The sequence below is a fragment of the Sarcophilus harrisii genome, chromosome 1 (genome assembly GCF_902635505.1).
Source record: "Sarcophilus harrisii chromosome 1, mSarHar1.11, whole genome shotgun sequence".
NCBI lineage: Eukaryota > Metazoa > Chordata > Mammalia > Dasyuromorphia > Dasyuridae > Sarcophilus > Sarcophilus harrisii.
This window is the reverse complement of record NC_045426.1, coordinates 353273485-353289867: the sequence shown is the minus strand read 5'-3', so window position 1 is coordinate 353289867 and position 16383 is coordinate 353273485. Positions and strand designations below refer to the sequence as shown.

Genomic DNA, 16383 nt, shown 5'->3' with positions numbered 1-16383 from the left:
TTTGTGAAAGAACCTCTGAGCAGGATAGCTTCTGACAGCTAAGCTTTTGGTTTCTGTACATCCATTAGAATGAGGAGAATGAAGAAGTCCTGGGGTGAGTGGTACAATGAGTATTGTTGACCCTCCTGGTTGGCGCCAATGTTATTTGCCATAACATATTGGAATAATGGGGCCTAGTGTTTTACAAGGATTCTCCATGCTGCTCCTGTGTGGAGGAAGGCAGCTTAGAAAGCAGAAAAGGAACAGGAGCCAAGCAGCTCGATTTCAGACAGCTCCAGTGCAGACAGGGTGGGAGTGACTTGCTATTTCTTGAAGCCTCTTGGGGATGGGGGAAGGGAGAAGAAAGGCCTGGTCATAGATTACATTTCCAGAGGATAGTCATCTTTGACCTTTAGACCCTCCAGTGCCATTGGTCATCCATCTTAGGGCAGGTCTGCAGAAACCCTCTGGGCCATTTTTATAGCCAGCAAACATTGCCCATTGATTGAATTGATTGAAATCTGCATCTGGCTTGTGGGAAAGGAAACTTACCTTGTACCCTGAAATTTCCTTCTTGGGTTTTTTCCCTGCATCCTCATTCCTCCCTTTCCTCCTCACCCCAATTTCTTTTCAGCACAGTGTTCATTTTCTTGTCAGTATCTAAGGTAAAAACCAGAGAGATTCAGTTGAGAATTACAAAGTCTGTTAGATTCAAGAGTAGGGGACAGAGAAGTAGCCATAAATGCTATAAATGCACAAACCATAGTTAGAAAGGCAGGCAGCCATATTTATGGAGAGAGGAGTACAATAATAATATAGCTCTGAAATCCTCTCTCTAAGCAGAGCAAAAATGCAAACCACTATGCTTTACCTTAAAAAAATCATCCTTATCTGCAGTAGATCTAGGCCCCAATTAGTGCAAATAATAAATCCCTAAATAAATGACAAAATCCCTGACATGCACTATTTGAAGTTATGATTATATAAAAATGTAATTGGTTCTAATCCAATGAATCCAGTGAAAATATGTAACAAAAATTTGAATAATGTGACCCCCTCACTGGATTCATTATTCACACTAATTGGAAGCTGGATGTATCATCCATTGGATCTTAAGTACAGCTATTTCATCATATCAGTCTTTCCCCCACTTTTGGAAGGATGACCGACCTGCAAATACATATTTACATACATTTCTTGTGGTCATTCAGGGCCCACACAAAAGATATATCCCTTCCCACTTCTCCCCCTGTCACATAGATAGAAAAATAGATATTTGCTATTTGGGAATAATTTTCTGATGAAGACTTCAGGAAGAGAAAAGTTCATATCAAAGATTTTGATTCTTGAGGACTGATAGAATCATGGGATGTAAGAACTGGAAATAAAGCACCTGAGAGATCATCTAAGTCAACGTCCCCATTTTATAGTGAGAAAATTGAGGTTTAGTAAAATATTATCCCTGAGGTCATTCTTCAGACACAGTTCAGTGTCTTTCTCAATGTTCCATTCTGACTAGAAGGAAAGTGGTGCCTTAATTCTTGACTCAGATTAATTTTGAGAGAGGATAGGGATGGAAAGAAATGGCCCTCAGTTGTAGTGGGCAAGGGGAAAGGTGGGAAGCACTGTGGAGTACTATAGAGAATCACTTGTGGTTGATGGATCATTGAATAGGAATGGAGATGTCTGTGTAGACTTTTCCTATGAAAAAGGATTAGGTTTGTTTGGCTGGGCCCCAAAGGACAAAACTAGGAGAAATGAGTACAAATAAGAGAAGCAGATTTTGGCTCAAGGTAAGGAAAACCTTTCTAACAAGTGGAGCTGTCCAAAAATGAACTGAACTACTTTAGGAAGAAATCTCATTATTGGATGTCTTCCAGGAAAGAAGACTGATTGCATGGAGATTTTACACTGGAGATTCTTGTTCAGGTATGGGTTAGAGCAGATGAACTGTTCTTTCTAAATTTGGGCTTTTGTGGAAGACAAGATGAGATTAGATGTCATGTTCTTCTCCTTCCTCAAAGATATTGGTGTTTATCAAACTCCTGTCAAAAATGTTTGGACAGATACTTTGTCCAGTGACTTAGTGTTAAAAATGAAAACTAGAAGGGGTAAGTGCATGGATACTGTAAGTCGATACAAATGGTAGGGGAGAGCACTGGAGTCAAGACATCTGTTTTCCAATACTGACACTAACATTTATCATTGTTGTTGAGTTATTTTTCAATCATGTTCAACTATTCATGATCCAATTTGGGGTTTTCTTGGTAAAGATACTAGAGTGCTTTGCCATTTCCTTCTCCATCTCATTTTTCAGATGAGGAAACTGAGGCAAACAAGGTTAAATGGCTTGCTCGGGATTACATAACTAGAAAGTATCTAAGGTAAGATTCGAACTCTGAAGAGGAATCTTCCTGACTTCAGACCTGGCATTCTATTCACTGTGCCACCTAGCTGCCCATGTCATTCATCAGAGGATCATAAAATTTAGAGCAAGATGTGACCTTAAAGATCTTCTAGTTCCAGCCTTCTCATTTTAGAATGCAGATACTGAAACCTAAAGAGGGCATGGAATTTGACCCAGGTCACAAAGCTCCTAGCCAAGTGAATACTGGCAAGTTGCTTAGTTTCTTCCAGCCTCAGTTTCTTCCTCTGTAAAATGGAAATAATATTTGCACTTGCTGTGAGGAAATTGCTTTTTAAATTTAAAGCACTATGTTAATGTTATTTAATGATTGTTATTATCAAGAAGTCACATTTCAGAAATTTCATTCTCTGATCATTCTAAGATTTGGGGCTTTACCTTATCTCCTCAATAAATAGGCTTCACAGTGCTTCGAATTTTCTCACTTTTAAAAATGAAGGTCAAGAATTGATTTTTGTAAGTCACAAGATGAAATTATTATTTAATTATGCTCAATATACTCTAGTGACTCTATATTATCTCTAGTAGCAAACTCTTGTTTGTCTTTGAAGGTCTTTATTAAAGCACTTTACAAATCTTAAAGAGCTATATGAATGTTCATACTGATGATGATAACTTACAACCTGGCCCCATATTTCTTTTCCTACCATAATTGCTTCTCTCTGAATATTCTACGATCCAGCCAACTTGATCTTTTCACTGCCTGTCCCCCATACTTGGTATAAGTGAGTCAATCAATAAGCATTTAAGTGCTTACAATGTGCCAGGCACTGTACCAAATCCTAGGGATACAAAGAAAGGCAAAAAACCCCACAAGTCTGGGCAGCTAGATGGCACAGTGGATAGAGCACCAGCCCTGAAGCCAGGAGGACCTGAGTTCAAATTTGATCTCAGACACTTAACACTGATCCTGGGCAAGTCACTTTAATCCCAATTGCCTCAGCAAAAACAAACAAACAAAAAAAAAAAAAAACATAGTATTTGCCTTCTAGGGCTGTACATTCTATTGGTGAAGAAATCAAAATAACCTGATATACCCAAAGAAATCATAAAAGAAAGGAAAAGGACCCACATATGCAAAAATATTTCTAGCCACTCTTTTTGTGGTAGCAAGCAGTTGGAAATTGGGTGGATGCTTATCATTTGAGGAGTGGCTGAATATGTTATGAATGTAATGGAATATTATTGTACTATAAGAAATAATGAACAGACTGATTTTAGAAAAGCCTGAAAAGATTTACATGAAATGTTGCTGAATGAAGCAAGCAGAGCCAGGAAAACGCAGCAATGGCAAGATTGATGATCAACCATGGTATATTTGGCTCCTCTCAGCAATTCAGTGATCCAAAGCAATTCTAATAAACTTTGAATGGAAAATTTCATCTGTCTCCAGAAAGAGAACTATGGAGATTGAATGTAGATCAAAGAGCTTATTATTTTCACCTTTTTTCTGTATTTTTTTTCTTGTGGTTTTCCCCTTTGGTTCTATTTTTTGATTTTTCCAACATGATTCATATGGAAATATGTAAAAATGTATGTGTACAATCTAAAAATAAATGTAAAAATCACCTGAAAAATAGATGATGAAATAGTAGGTAGAAGGTTCTCTCAAAGGGGAAGGCACTAGCAAACTGGGGTGGTCTAGGAAAGATCTACAGAAGGTAGAATTTGCACTGTCCTGCAGAAAGCTAGGGAAATTAAGAGGCAGCTTCCTTTCTCACCTTCAGCATATGGAATCCTTGGACACCTTAAAAACTTAATTCAAGTACAATGTTCTACATGAAGCTTTACCTGATCTGCTGTCGCCCCATCCAAGGTGACTTGATATCTATTTTACCTAAGTGTGAATATACCCAGATATTTGCATACATCTCCCCTGTGAAAATGGAAATTCTTTCAAAGCAGGAACAGATTTACTTTGGGTTTTGTATCTCTAGCATCTAGAATGGTGCCTAATACATAGTAGATATTTCATAAATACCTGTTGGTTGACTGATTGGTTGAAGAACCATAATCTGTTCTGTTCTGTTAGGTCATTTAGAAATAAAATACAATGCCTGTGATTATCTCTGGTCTAAGTCGTTGAAGAAGACCAATAAACTATTTCTATGAGACAAGATTCCCCCCAAACTCTAACATGTTGACACCCTTGGAGGATGGGATAAGATGGAAGATATTATTTAGAATTTTCTCATTACTCCTGCTTTCTTTCTTTTTTTTTATTTAAATAGCCTTTTATTTACAGGTTATATGCATGGGTAACTTTACAGAGTTAACAATTGCCAAACCTCTTGTTCCAATTTTTCACCTCTTACCCCCCCACCCCTCTCCTAGATGGCAGGATGATTAGTAGATGTTAAATACATTAAAATATAAATTAGATACACAATAAATATACATGACCAAACCGTTATTTTGCTGTACAAAAAGAATCAGATTCTGAAATATTGTACAATTAGCTTGTGAAGGAAATCAAAAATGCAGGTGGGCATAAATATAGGGATTGGGAATTCAATGTAATGATTTTTAGTCATCTCCCAGAGTTCTTTCTCTGAGCGTAGCTGGTTTAGTTCATTACTGCTCTATTAGAAATGATTTGGTTGATCTCGTTGCTGAGGATGGCCATGTCCATCAGAACTGGTCATCATATAGTATTGTTGTTGAAGTATATAATGATCTCCTGGTCCTGCTCATTTCACTCAGCATCAGTTCGTGTAAGTCTCTCCAGGCCTTTCTGAAATCATGCTGTTGGTCATTTCTTACAGAACAGTAATATTCCATAATATTCATATACCACAATTTATTCAGCCATTCTCCAACTGATGGGCATCCATTCAGTTTCCAGTTTCTAGCCACTACAAAAAGGGCTGCCACAAACATTCGTGCACATACAGGTCCCTTTCCCTTCTTTATAATCTCTTTGGGATATAAGCCCAGTAGTAACACTGCTGGATCAAAGGGTATGCACAGTACAACCTGCTTTCTAGAAAATGTCAGGCTAGTTTTATCCTGTTCATGGTTTTCCTTTGGACTCTGCAGGTTTTTAACAATTGACATTTCAGAATTTCAACTCCAAGGTCGTGAATCAGCCCTACCCCCCAAAGACAAAAGTGGGTTCTAATGGCAGTTCAGTGGAAAACAGCTTTCACTTTTTAGATATGAATCAGATTCTAATTGAATTAGGAAGTCATTAAAACTTTTTTTTCTTCATCTCAGGACCCACTGGGACTCAGAACCCCTTTCTAGCTTAGCAAAATACTCCCTGGAAATAATGGAAACACAACTGATTGGTGTTCGGGTTTTTTTCCTTCTCCCCTTTCCCACCATGTGGAGGAACATCATCCCTCATTGGTATGTGAATTGGCTGGGAAGACGGGTAGGAAAAGAGGGCTGCTAACAGAGAAAGTGGGAGCCTTTTTAAAGACTATACCAGGATTCTGGGGTTGCTAAGTGTGTGCTGTAGACTGCTCTATTCCTAAAATTCTTCTAGGCAGCTTCTCCAGGGAGACATCCTTGATTCCCCAGGTAAAAATGCTATTTTTATTTTCACACCTTATATAGCATGTTATTTCATATCTTGCCTGAGTTTTTATTGTGTATGATTTTGTATTGAAGTTATCTGTGTATGCAGTTTATCCTCTGATTATTCTGTAGGGGCCAAGAGGTTAGGGTTTTATGTCACATATAATCTTTATATTGTCTCCTCAGCATAACACAGTGCCCTTCACATAATATATGCTTAATAAATATCTATGGGATGTAGGAATGAATCCTAAACATCATAAACCATCAAGATGGATAGTTCTTTCTTCTCTCCATACTTCCTTGTTTGGAATTTTCAGTCAATCAGCTCATATTTAAGGCTTGTCCATGGCAAAATTATAAATAAAAGAAAGCTTAGTTGCTAGAGTTATTCTTTCTCTATCCTCTTTGGCCCTCAGTGACACCCTATCAAATACTTCCTCTCCACACAACTCCCACACCCCTTTCCATTAAATCAGATAGTACCTTAAACTGAATGAATTGCATTCACTATGTTCTTTCTCCTTTGGGTATTTGCATATCAAGCCTCCTCTCCAAGGAGTCTGTCCTCTGTTACAAGAATTCAGACACTCAATATCTTGACCCCATGTAAAGCAGACCTATTCTGGTATTCCCATGTCCCACTAAAATTTCTGATTGGCTTCTTATTCATCCCTGAGCATGAAGAGAGAAGATTTTAGTGGGATTGGAGAATTTGTGGTCACCTAATTATACAGTGCTTTATACTTACCCTGTTCACTGGTTAGAATTTTAATCTAATAAGGATAGCTAGGTGATGCAATGGCTAAAGTGCTGGACCCTGCAGGAATCAGGAAGACTCATTCTCTTGAATTCATATATGGCTTCAGGTTAGCTGTGTGACTCTGAGCAAGTCACTTAACCCTGATTGCCTCAATTTCCTCATCTGTGAAATTTACTGGAGACAGAAATGGCAAACTTTTGCAATACCCCCAAATGGGGTCACAAAAACTTATGAAGGGACCCTGGAACTCTAAAACTCTTTGAAGGAGAAATTCTCCTTGGATTCTGCCTCAGTGAGGGACCCCACCTGAGGGAAACAAGATAAACAGCTTCATTGTGTTATCTAGGTGGGGTTGGTTCAGTCCTGAGCAAAAGAATTCCAACACTATTCAATTAAAGAAACTCATTCAATTCTATTCAAATTCAGCTCAAGCTGAAATCCAGCTTGTAGCCAAAACTCCTATTATGAAAGAGCCTATCTAAAATCCTCTCTTTGCAGAGGTCCTGACATGCCAGCTATGCCAGACTTGCTATGCCAAGGAAACCTCTGCCCACTGGAATAACATTCTCTTCTGGTGCTACCCTCTCTTTATCCTTACCTATTTCCCTAACAAGACTTTACAACTCTCTGTCGGGATGTCTAATCTTACTTCCAATCCCCATAATAAACTTCTTTTATCAATCTAGGTTTTGGGGTTTGTAAATTCCTTTACAGAGAACCTCTGCACTGCCATAAGGGAGTTCCCCAAACTCCTTACCCTTGGTCCAAGGGGAGCCAAGCCTCTCCATTTGGTTCCCTGAACCCTGAACATGCCACTAAACCTCATCATTTAACTCCCTGACTACCAGAAACCCTAATCTCATTTTGGTTCCCTAAATCTAGACCTTATCATTTGGCTCCCTGGCAAAAGGGAGCCCCCAAACCTAAACCTCATCAGTTGGACATGACTGAAATGACAGAATAACTACTAATAGGGATATGATTATGGTCTCTATTCTGACACTTGCTACTCATCTTTTCTTTCTCACGTTGTCAGAACTTGCATTACAAACCCCAACCAGTGGTCTCACACATCAATTGCATTAGTCACAAAAGGAAAAAAAGCATGAAAGTTGGTATGACTTCCCTAAATCCAGATTATCTATTGTTCTTGGGCGATGTTGGGTCCATAATAGATTTCACAGTAAAGAAAGTGACTTTAGTGGTCATCTTGTCCCTCTTCCCCCATTTTATGAGGAATTGAAACTTGAGAGATTAACCAGAAAGTTATAGAATGTCCATCCACAAGCCATAGTTCCTACAAGGCACTTCTGTTCCATGTCATCACTGCCTCCTCCACAGGAAGAGGTTGCCTGAGCCAAACAAACTGATGAGCTCTGCTCCTGTGCTAAACCCTGTTATGCTGTCAAATGCGGTGATCCATACAATCCCCATACACAGTCAGTTACTGAGGATGCTGGGGCAAGACCTTATGTCTCCTGATTCTTTCCCCTGCCAAGGACTATCACCTTCTCACACCCAAGCACTGATGCATTACTCTAAAGGTGAGTAGAGGAGCATTAGATGGAGAGAGTGACAAGAAATGACCTTCCCCATCACACCTGGAGGGGGAGCTGTCTGAAGATGACCAAAGCCCATTGTTTAGTAGCAGATGTGCATCAACCTCCTTTCCTATTGCTCACAATGCACCTGCTTGGTGAAAAGGCTGCATGCAGCTCAGGATTGTCAATGTGCTTCATTTCCCATTAACTAAATTCACTTAAAACTATTTTTTTTTTAAAGATGCTGATCCTCTGGAGCCTCATCTCAGTTGCTGATCAAAGGTTTAAACTGAAAGTAGTTCTCACAAATCCTGGGCGATTTCCCCTCATTTTCAGACACGTTCAACATGTAACTGACTCGGTGACTAATCTTCCAGCTTTTAGGCTGGACCTGACAATGGTGGAGCCCTAGTGTGACTGTGAGGGAAGGCCTCTCCTCGGGGGAATAATGATTGCCTCAGCGGCAGGCGGTGAGTGCTTAATTGACAAATCTACCCTCCTCAACAAATGTCTTTTTCCCAAACCTCATGACTACCAGAGAGCAGGGAACCTTCCCCATTACATGTGCAAAATGTCCAATTAGAGAGTTCCCAGGCAAATAATCAGCCTGAACAAGGTTGCATACTTCATGTTAAGGAACATCCACTTTCTTCTATAACTGTTTCTCATCAACTCTTCCAATTAGGCTTAATGAAGCATTAAAAGTATATAATCTTGCTGCTTTGTAGCACTGGGGAGGTACAGAAACAGAGGAGACGGGAGGGGCCGGGGAGGTGGAGGGGCTGCTTGCAGCTCTGAGTTCCCCTTTGAACTCTGATGCCCTGCAGCCTTTGGACACTGTCACAGCTAAGAGACCAGGCAAAGCTTCAGTAGGCATCGAGGAGGATGTGACTATCTCTGTTCTAGTGACTCAGACTTATCACCACCAAAGCTTTAGTGTTTGTGTATATGCAAGACCTTAGGTAACAGATTCTACCACATAAGATTTCCATAAGAAATACACAATACAGAAGAATTACAGACACAGACACAGTCATCCAGGAATATAAAATTCTTCCATTTGCACTGCTCTCTATGCTACAAAAGGGTTTCCTCTTCCTTCCTTCCTTCCTTCCTTCCTTGCTTCCTTTCTCTTTTCTTTCTCTTTTCTTTGAGTTTCTTTCTCTTTCTTCCTTCCTTCTTTCTTTCTCTCTTCCTTCCTTCCTTTCTTTCTTTCTCTTTTCTTTGAGTTTCTTTCTCTTTTCCTTCTTTCCTTCCTTCTTTCTTTCTTTCTTTCTTTCTTTCTTTCTTTCTTTCTTTCTTTCTTTCTTTCTTTCTTTCTTTTTTTCTTTCTTTCTTCTTTCTCTCTTCCTTCCTTTCTTTCTCTCTTCCTTCCTTCCTTTCTTTCTCTTTTTTTTCTTTTTCTTCCTTCTTTCTTTCTTCCCTTCCTCCTTCCCTCCCTCCCTCACTGACGTCTGATTAACTCAGATCTCAGTAAAAAGTCTCAAGAAAAGAGTAAAACAAGAGAAGGTCCAGGAACACTAAGTAGGGGCTGTCCTGCATTTCAATGAATCCTTTGTTTTACATTTAATCCTTTAATTCCCTCAGCATTCTCATAATTAAGTTAGGTCAATCCTAAATGCTTACAGTAGGGTGGGACACAACATCACTAAAGAACACACTGATTTACTTTAGCTTTTCATTTTGAACTTTTTTTTCTTCTTGCCATCCTTCCTGGCAAGTTTTCCTTATTATGCTCCAGATTGTTTTCCTGATTTTCACTCTTCAGTTCTGATTCTAGGAGAAAAGTGCCAGGTGGTGAGCTCTGGACATCACTTTCTGAAGAATTCTTGGGCCATGGCCCAGCAGATCATTACAGGAGAGTGCTTGCCATGTGCAGCACACTTCTTGATGAACTAGGTCTTCCATATTATAGTCCTTTTGTGGGAATTGTTTTGTGCCAATCACTGAGCCATGGTAAAATTTGGAAAGTAGGCCAGGTTTGGAGAGTGGATAGATGGCACCGTAGATAGAATACCAGGCCTAGAGTCAGGATGACTCATTTTCCTGAATTCATATCCAGCATCAGACACTTTTTAGCTGGGCAAGAGATTTAACAGTATTTGCCAAACTTTGCTCATCTGTAAAATGAGCTGGAGAAGGAAATAGCAAACCACTCCAGAAATGTTGCCAAGAAAACCCCAAATGAGGTTAGAAGGAGTTAGCCAGGACTGAAATGACCGAAGAACAACAACAGCAGTAAAGGCCAGTTTTAGCATATGGAATGTTGCAACACAGATCTTTAAGGAGTATTTTTTTTTTTTTTTAACCTTTTTTGAATGGCAGGATCGGATCCTCCAAATTCCAAATTCTAGATGGCTTCTTGGGTTCCCGTCTTACCTAATGTCCTTTGGCCTTATAAAGGTGTTGTTCGGATTCCTAATCTATAAAATAGGCATAGAGAAGATAAAGAATTTATTATATGCTGGTACTGTGCTAAGTACAGTAGAATATAAATATAAGCAAAAAAAAAAAAAAAATAGGCTCTAATCTTAAGGAGCTTACAAGAGTTAAGGTTGCCAGGGAAATGGAGCAATCATGCCTGACCCCATGAATCATGTGGATCAATATGAATCAATCAGTGGCAAAAATACTAGTGTGGTTTTTGCCATTTCATTCTCCAGTGGATTAAGGTAAATAGGGTTAAGTGACTTATACAAGGTCACACAGCTAATAAGTGCCTGAAGTCAGCTTTGAACTGAGTTCTTCCTGCTTCCAGCCCTGGTACTCTAACCAACGAGCCACTTAACTGTCTAATGTAAATGGAGAGCTTTGAGTTTTGCTTCACACCTTATAAAGGGATAATAACTGACATTTCTCTAGGGCTTCTCAAAGTGCTTTATATATTCTTTCATTTGAATCACTTCAATTTTTCCTTCCCAATTCTGTGAATACTATTATTATCTCTATTTTGATCATCAGTCGAAGCTGCATTGTAGAGTGAATTTTTCCATTTCCTCAACAGCCTTCCTTACCTCACAGTGATTCTATCCTGGGACCGGTTCTTCTGATTTATGAGTTCCTCTCTGGGATCACCATTTCTTCAGGAATCCTAGCCATGTTTTCTTCATTTTCAGCTTGATACTTTCTGGACTGCTACATTACCCTGGTAGCCTTGAATCCTCATAAGTACCTTGAGATTAGAGACTAATTTTTTTTTTTTGTTTGTATTTATATTCCCAGTGTTTAGCACAGTACCAGCATATAATAAACACTTTATCTTCTCTATACTTTGTAATTTAGAAATTTAGAAATGAATGAACTAGAATTTGTACCCAAGCCTTCCTGATTTCTAGGCCAGCATTCTCTCCATTATGCCATCCTTTCTCTCCTGGTTCTAATTATGGAGTTAGCACATGCACAAGTCACCAGCTGCCCTGATTCTGTTCTTCCCATATGGGAGTTATCAGCAGTCTTTCAATCTTCATAATCCACTATACTGTCATTCAATACTTAATTCAATTTTAAATTTACAATCCAGAGAAATCTGTGCCAGATCTGGAGGTTGAAGAGGTCACAACTGACTTCCCAAGTGTCACAGGAGACTCTACAGCTATCTGGTTGGGTCTGTTCCTTACAGCATTGCAGAAGATCACTCAAAATTTAATTTAAACACTTGTTAAGCATCTACTATGTGCAAGATGACATTTTGCTCTATTGAATCAAATCTGTTTTTCTGTAGTCAATAAAAAATAAGAACACCTGGACATTCTCTATATGTTTCGATTAGTTGTATATCTATAAAGATGTGGTTTGTTCTAGGTTATCCTTTATGAGAAACTGCCTGTTTCCTTTTCATTCCCTCATTAAGGATATCTGGCAATATATGGCAATATCTGGCAATATGTGAGTCAAGGAATATCATAATTTCCAAAAAAGATGGACAGGCCTTAGAGGAGTTTGGAAAGAGTGACTCCACTCAGAGAAAAGTGAAGGCAACCTACAAAGGAGTAACTAGTTTCCACTTACCTAAATGTCTCCAACCCCAACACTAGAGAATGGATTCATGATCTTCAATAGGTCCATTAGTTCACTGATAAAGGCATGTACTCTGCCAGTGAATACAGCAAATGATACATACATACATTTCTTCACAGAATTTCAGAACTAGAAAGATCATAAGATGCCAGCTAGTCTAACCAATCCCATTGCCGAGAATTCTCAGCCAATGAGATTTTTGTCTTTGTCATCCTAAGATATCCTCCCCAGAGAATTTAGCCAACATTCTAGTTATTATTCAAGGGCAACATTTTCCAAACTCTGAAACATGTTCTTTTGGGGGAAGACATGAGACACTCTCAGCAGGGTTCAAAGCAATTGACAAAATTATTGGATATTTCCAAATATAAGTGTTACGTAAATACATCTACTTTTGAAAGTGAAAATAAGATTAAAATCAAAGTCAGGAAAGACAAGACTAACTAGAAAACTTGGCATTAACATTGAATGCAATGTAACATTTGTTTAATAAGGTATACACACATGAAATCTAATTTATTTACATAATATGATCTGCCACCATCCCTGTTAAATGAATTTAGGCTAATGACACAAAGGAATTGCACCCTTGTGCTGTGTCCTCAATCTATGTCAACTCAATATTAATCTTTTTGTGGCAGTTAAAGTAAAATGAATATCTGTTATAGTTTTCACTCAGCTAAATTCATTTTGTAAAGTTCAACATAATGAGCCAGTTTCCAAAAGCTTCACCTTTTAAACAATTGAAATAAAAATAATTATAGATAATCCTTTGAAAGTTTCCAAAAATTTATACTTATTTTTCTTGAATTTGTTATTGTCTTTTTTTTAATGAAATGTCTTTTTTTTTTTTTTTTTTAATGGATAAACACATACTTGTCTTAAAATGAAAATCCACTGGAGCAGATGAAGTTAGTAGATGATAGAGACCACTTGAGTGATGTTCAATCTGCTGAAATTTTCAAGTTTGGCCCAAAGTTTCCATTTTAAAGGCTTTGCCATAGGTTGTTAATCCTGATGTCTGGTCTCTCATGAAATTGTGGGAAGTTTCTTGCTTATCAGGACCTTACACAATGTATTAAAATGCATTGTTGTTTAATTTCAAAGCTACCTTGGTTGCTAGATTGATGGAGGGATTGTGTCAGAGGCAGTACTTGCAGACATGGGTCAGCTCTTTATCCACTATATATACTCCTCTAAGGATGATGTTTGTCCTCTAAGAAAAGAGAAAAATATATTTCCATTTTGAATATGATGAATCCTTCTTAGACAAGGACACAGTATGGCCCTCAAGCTCTGTGGTATAAAGGCAAACATGGAAATCTCTCAGAGTTCTCTTTGTCCCTTCTGTAAAAGAGATATAGGTCGCTCATTAGGTGGAGGCTTAACCAGCTTAACCAGGAGCCATTCAGAGAGGTTGCTGCATCCTTTTTACTTGATTCTAAAACAATTTTTCAATTTTTGTGCATGTGCATAATGCACATAGCTCATCCCACAGGTAACCCCTCACGCCACCACACTTTCCACATTAACCTGGGTGCCAAGGCCTCCTACAGACCTGCTAGAATTGCCCAAAGGCCTGAGACCTGGGCAGGGGGGATGGTGGGGGTGGAGAGGTTGGACTCTCCAACAGCACGACTCTTTGTAGGTCATTACCTAATGCTCATTCTTCACTGGGCACAGCAGGCAACTCTGTTAAAAGGTACTTTGCCAGACTGAGGGATTATGGGACCAGGCCTGGTGTGGCAGATGGTAGTGCTTATGACTCCACTGGGCTCTGCCGCTTTGTACATCTTGAAAAGATTTCTTTAGAAGTCAAACTTGGCTTGGGAGTGACAATATGGTTCAGGCTACAGCTTTGAAAAGGCTGGGGGGTGGGGTGAAGAGGGGGTGCCAGGGCGGTTTGTGTAGCCTCCTCCCTTGTCTCGGTTCCTTCACACAGAGTGTGTGGACTGTTGCTAGGTTGGCTTCTGAATTTCAGTTGAATTACTTTCCAAGTAGTACTTGAAGGAATTGAAAGTGCTGATTATAAGGTTCAAAACGACTCTCCAAATCTGTCCTCCACAATCTCAGAGGTGACTCTGTGATCAGCAAATACGTTTAGTGAGTCAGTCTGCTGTCAGGGATAGAGCACTGCCTTGGGTGTCAGTTAGACTCAAACACTTAATAGCTCTGTCACTCTGCATAAGTCATTTAACTTTTCTGAGTCTCAATTTTCTCATCTATAAAATGAGAATAATAGTAATACCTTACAGTGTTGTTATGAAGATCAAATGAGATATTATACCTAAATGTTTTACTAAACTTAAAACTCTTAAATGAATGTCAATTATTATTATTATTATTTAGTGAAATTAGTTGACACATAGAAGAGTTCCGTCTTGTAGAGGTTTTGTATTCTGAAGGTGAATGTTGTGTTTCACTTGCTGCTAGGGCTAATTTTAAGCTATTTCTATTTTGGATGATGATTAATAATAATAACATCTAAAGCTTTAAGGTTTGAAAAACACTTTATATATGTTATTCATTTGATGCTCATGACCCTGTGAAGTTGGTATTATTATAGTTCTCATTTACAGATGAGAAAATTGAGGCCAGGAGATGTTAAATAACTAATTTAAAGTTACATTTCTAATTAATGCATGGGGCAGAATTAGAATTCAGATCTTCCTGACACTAAAATCAACCCTGTGTTCACTGTGAACAAGAAATGGTGCAGGTGCTTAGGGGCACAGATTAGAATTGTAGAGCACCTAGTTCCCAGCCTCCTGCCTCTGGGAGCTCTCGTTTAATTGCACTTAGATTCAAATTACCTCCACAGCAGATTGTCCCATTTGACTAATCTTTGAAGAACAAAGGATTTGTGTCTCTCTGGCCTCAAATTCCCCCTAAACTTTTTTGACCCTTTGGCTAAACATTCCTTATTCTGGGAATACTTTCCCTAAAGCAGAGATACTCACCCCCTCCACCTCCTGCTCCCTTGAAACCCCTGAAAAAAGGAAGCTTTTGAATGAGTATAAGAGAAATGCTCTTTCCCAGTTCCTGGGCCCTGCTGGTCACTATAGAGCCTGGCTTTCTTGCAGTCTGGGTGCAGGCCCCATTGATCATTCATAAGCTGTCAGGTGGCCTACAGATGGTAACATGGCTGTATTGATTTTTACTAGCTGGCTAAAATTGGGAGAAAAAAAAAAACAACTTAAAAGCACACAGTAAGCTTTGTTTCCTAAATGATGATTCCATGGCCCCACGTTTGTTGAACACAAATTTAAAATATCAGAGTGGCTAGGGACATAATACAAGAATATGTGTGTAGTCATTAACCTCAAAGAGGTCGAATTATCTGGATGGGAGGACTAGGTTCGGGGGAAGGGTGTATTGTATTGGGAGAGAATAGGAACAACAAAAAAAGCTGAGGCCCCTCACGATTTCTTTGATAAGCTCATAAGTGGAAATGAAGAAATGAATTCGACCAATCCCAAATTGGCAACAGTTCTCCAGCTAAATATCTACAGGGTATGTAATCAAAGAGTGGGTAAGAAGATGAGTTCCCATCAAGTGCATTGACTTGGAAAATGGGGAAACTTTAGGGTCAGGCGCATGGATTCTCTGGGGAATGTTTACTATGGAAAACTGGAAACCAGGGAGGGCTTTAGTCATCCCCATCCTGATGACTAATTTCAGTGTCATTTTCTCTATTTTTCAGTTTCCTGAATGGCCTCACCTGCTCATCAGTGGGTTGGGATGCTGGCCGCAGATGTGGAATTTCCATGAAGGCAACATTACCCAGGGAAGCCTGAGGCAGGTTGATCACACAAAAAGAATCTGTGTCCCATAGGTTCACTGGAGCACATAACAATGTCTACAAACACAACTAAATTTTCATTCAATTTCTCTAATTTGTGTAGTGTATATGTGTGTGTGTGTGTGTGAGAGAGAGAGACAGACAGACAGACAGAGAGACAGAGAGACAGAGACATAGAGAAAGACAGAGACACAGAAACAGAGAGACAGAAAGAGAAACAGAGAGACAGAGGAAGAGGGAGGGAAAGACAGAGAGACACAGAGATTGAGCTTGTAGTTTTCTGATTTTTAACATTTTCCAAATCTGTATTCCTTAGTAAGGTGGATCTGCATAG

General features: G+C 39.0%; 1 protein-coding gene across 2 annotated transcripts in view; it reads left to right on the top strand.

Moving 5' to 3' along the window:
* The window catches only part of WDR7 (WD repeat domain 7), a 506900-nt gene extending 490787 nt beyond the window's left edge, over positions 1-16113 (top strand). The window contains exons 28-29 of one of the 2 annotated variants that reach the window (XR_004230845.1): positions 8472-8700; positions 15951-16113. The gene's annotated coding sequence lies outside the window, so the exon portion shown is untranslated. Of the gene's footprint in view, positions 1-8471; positions 8701-11750; positions 11958-15950 lie in introns of those variants that run through there. The other variant, XR_004230846.1, reaches the window with a different exon arrangement.
* The last annotated feature ends 270 nt before the right edge of the window (positions 16114-16383 follow it).